Source organism: Parus major, chromosome 24 (genome assembly GCF_001522545.3).
Source record: "Parus major isolate Abel chromosome 24, Parus_major1.1, whole genome shotgun sequence".
NCBI classification, from domain to species: Eukaryota; Metazoa; Chordata; class Aves; order Passeriformes; family Paridae; genus Parus; species Parus major.
This window is the reverse complement of record NC_031792.1, coordinates 5,964,289-5,968,415: the sequence shown is the minus strand read 5'-3', so window position 1 is coordinate 5,968,415 and position 4,127 is coordinate 5,964,289. Positions and strand designations below refer to the sequence as shown.

General features: G+C 51.6%; 1 protein-coding gene across 1 annotated transcript in view; it reads left to right on the top strand.

The window, feature by feature from the left end:
• ETS1 (ETS proto-oncogene 1, transcription factor) overlaps positions 1-4,127 on the top strand; it is a 77,442-nt gene that overhangs the window by 9,836 nt on the left and 63,479 nt on the right. The gene's annotated exons all lie outside the window — the stretch shown is intronic.

Here is a 4,127-nt window from a genome sequence, read left to right as displayed (position 1 = left end):
CCTTCCCTGTGCTGGGGGGCCTTGGAGAAGCCTGAGCTGGAGAAACGAGCCTGAATCCCCACCAGGCTCTGTTTGTCGTGTCCCCCCCGGTCTCCTCCCAGATTTGCTTTGTGCCCCAGTCCTGCCATTGTTTATTGGGGTTTTTGCCCTTAGTGCCTCCCTCAGGCACAGCATCACCAGGTAGGTGCTTGCCTTGATGGTGTCAAGGGTCTCTTAGTGAAGATTAGCCCAAAAAGCAGGGAAAAAATCTTAATTATGTTTTTTTTTTATCTATTGTCCTCCTATTGAAGTTATTCTGAAGGGTGGGAGCTTCCTCCTTCCCTGCCATGGTGTGGGAGAACCTGTCTCCCCTTTCAGCTGGTGATTTTGCTGGTTTTTGGAATTTTGAAGTTGTGTGTGCACACAGGGGCAGCAGCCCTGTCTCTGGGGTCTGGCAGGATCCCGTGGCCAGGCTACACCTGCCAAGCTGCTGGTTGCATCCTCTGCATTTCTCCTGCCATTTGCAGGACTGATGTCCTGGCTCCAAGTTAGTGGCTTTGGAAAGTGGCCTCCATGGAGGCTTGCAAGGAAACAGGGATTCCCAAATTTCCATTCCACTCTGAGGGTAATTTTGGGTCTCTCGTAACTCAATGCTTTGCACTGGCACAGGGTGCCCAGAGCAGCTGTGGCTGCCCCAGCCCTGGAAGTGTCCAAGGCTGGGACACTTGGAGCAACCTGGGATAGTGGAAAGTGTCACTGTCCACAGCAGGGGGTGGCACTGAATGGGCTTAAGGCCTCTCCCAACCCAGTTGTGGGATTTTATCATTCCTGGAGAGGTTGGTGGTCACCAGAGCTGGAGGAGAGGCCATGCTGGGCTATCAGCTAAATCAACTCCCTGCCTGGGCCTAGGGAATGTCTCCTCCTCCACATTTACAGTTTGGAAGTTGCTGGAAAAGCAGCAGTGTCTGATTCTTGCAGCTGGCAGGGCAGATGTTTTCTGGCCTGGGGTGGGTGAGGAGGAAGCAGCCCAGGGCTCAGGTACCCCCAGCACAGCCTGGCTGAACCAAGAGAAAGAGCTCAAGTTGCACAACAGTGACCTTTGCTAAGGGCCAAGATGGAGTTTATGTTTCACTCCAGTCCCACATAAGCCTGTCCTGAAGCACTTAAATCCCGTGTAAGCTGTCCTGTGGCATGTGCTGCTCTCCTGTGAGCGGTTCCTGCTCGTTAGCAGTGCTCACAGCCCCTGGGGAGGGAGAGCCCTGCTGCTCAGAGACTTTCTGCAGCTGAGGAGTTCAGCAGAACCACTGACTGCTGCGGTCAAATGGACAGTTTGCAATCTCTCCTTGGCAAAGGTTCAGGCATTTGGGCTTTTTCTTTCCTCCTTTGGTGAGCACTTGAGTGTGAGCAGGAGATGGACACAGAGAGCTGTGCCTGTGGCCAGAGCAAAGCCCCTCTGCTATTCCCAGTCCTTATTCCAGCTATTTGCTCAACTCCTGTGAGTGACCTCTCTCAGCATGATGTCAGCTCTGCTCTGATGAAATCTGCCCTGGCAGCATTTGGATTTGCTCAAACATTTTGCAAGTCTGTGCCTGGAAAGTTTTTTTAGGGCTTTTTTTCCCAATCCTCTCCCATTTTCTGTGAAAGTGCTTTCTCCAGGGACCAACATATCTGCAGCCCAGATCTTCCTTACTCCACGATGGCTCTGTGAACTTTCTTATTGCAGAGGCTGGAGTCAGCCTCAAACATTAGTGAGGCCAGGGAAAGAAATCCAAGCTGTTTCTGTCTCCCACAGGTTTTGATCCAGCTTTTAGTGAGTTGGGATGAGCAGGACAGGCCCCTGGGTCACTTGCAATATCTAAAAATTACTTTTCAGTTTTGCCTGTTGCAATGCAAGGTGCTCTTTCTCTGATTTCTTTTTTTTTAATATTGCTGGCTCTTTAGTCTAGAGCAGTTTCTAATTTTAAATGAGAGGAAACTCTTATTTGTATGTGGGGCCAGGAACAGCCTTTCATTTCTCCTTTGTGTCTCGGCTACACATGAAAACCATTTGTCATCTATTCTTCTGCTGCACCAGAGGCTATTTTGGTTTTCATGGTCCTGATGTTGGTGAAAGAAACAAGTCAACAAGGAAAATGCAAGTGTGAATATATCCTCCTGCAATAGAAACCCACAACATTTCTAAGAGTTTGAGGGCTGCTTGCGTTTAGGGAAGATACTTTGCCTTTGAAGCTTGGGCAAGTTTATTTACACTGTGCTTGAAGCTGATAAGATTATTCTGTGATATGGATAGAGGAAAGCCTGATGTGGATTTAGCTCATAGATAAAGCAAGAAGGGGTGGAGTTTTTTTGGCTTGAAAGGCAAACATTTGAAAACGGACTAGAGTCAGTTTTATTTGTCAGCTTGTGCCACAATGTGTGGTGCACATGTTGGGAATGGCAGTGCCCAGGGATCACCACAGCGAGGGAAAGGCCTGGCCCAGAGGTGACAGAACAAGACCATGCAGAGGGGAGCTGCTGGTGGCTCCTCTGCTCCTTGCACAGGTGGCATCAGGACTGTAAAGGCACCTTGGCTGCTCCATCTGCCACCCAACTGCAGGTGCCCTGTGCCTGCCCAAAGTGTTGCTGAAAGGATGCTGAAAAAGGCACACTTAGCACCTTAGGGTGAATTCATAAGGAAATAGGATCCTAATATTCCTCCCTGGGAATATATTTTGGATTATGCAAGGTTAGGTGTAAAACTGGAGTGGAAGAGAAGATTTGCTAGTGGAATTATCAAATTGTTGTGGGGCTCTGAACAACCTGATCCAGGGGTGGCATCCTGCCCGTGGTACAAGGGTTGGAATGAGATGATCTTTGAGGTCCTTTCCCACCCAAACCACTCTGTGATTCTGTGATTCCACTACAATTTCAGCATGGACATGATGATGGCTTGTGCTGCCTTTAGGAGCCAAGGCCACTTTAACAACGCCTTCCACTCAGAATGGGTTTGTTTTCCTTACTGATAGGGAAGATAAAACTGTTGTTAATGGCAAGTGAGGGATGGAACAGTCCCGACTCCAGCAGAAGTCTCTACAACTCTTGTGCTGAATTAGCATCCTTGCACTGAAGGTATTCCCAGCCTTTTAGATACTCCTGGAGCATTTGGGGGAGTGCTCCTGGCTTCACTGAGAAACAAATCACAGAAACCTGGAATGGCTTGGGTTGGAAGGGACCTTAAGGGTCACCTCATTCCAACACCCTGCCACGGCCAGAGACAGCTTCCACCAGAGCAGGCTGCTTTAAACCACGTCCAGGCTGGCCTTGAACAATTCCAGGGATCTTTTGGAGAGCAAAAAGCAGAGCTGGTGCTTCATGGGCATCAAGTCCTCATGGCCTGGTCTGCCCTGGTGTTGAGCTGGTTTGGCCAGGAGAGCCGAGCCCTTGCAGCTGGAGAAACACCTCGGTGTGCTCTGCCCCCACACAGAGCAGGGCTGGATGCTCCCCCCGTGCCCCCACCCTGTGATCCTCCTTCCAGCCCGGCTCCCAGCCCCAGCAGCCGCGGTCCCCTGGGGCCACCCACATCTGTGGCCATCTCCCTGCTTTTCCCCACGTGTCCCCCTCCTCTGCCTGCTCTTCTCCCGGTGGAGAACCCTGCAGGAAAACGTTCTCTGTGAGCGGTTTGTGGGCCATCTTCCAGGCCCACGCTCGGAGGAAGGGGGCTTGGGGAGGAGGAGGAGGAGGAGGAGGAGGAGGGGGGAAGGTAAAGCTGACCAGGCTCAGCCCGATGGCTTCTCCAGCTGCAGAGCATTTTCTGAGCAAAGCTTTTTTTTCAAAAAAAAATCTGCTTTTGTTTTTTTATTTTTTTCATGTCCTTTTATCCTATTTTTAACTGCAGCCTCCTTCCTTTTCTCAGCCTCCTCCAACACTTCTCCCTCCCCTGCGCTGTGCTGCCTCCCCCGTACACTCTCGAGGAGATGAATGGGCGCCTTCTCACAGGGCATGAACAGCTGCTGCTCCTGCCTGCAGGACAGCCAGGCCTTCCCTGGGCTAGCCAGGCCTTCCCTGGGCCACCCATCCCTTCTCTGGGCCAGCCATCCCTTCCCTGGGCCAGCCATCCCTTCCCTGGGCCAGCCATCCCTTCCCTGGGCCAGCCAGGCCTCCTCTGGGCC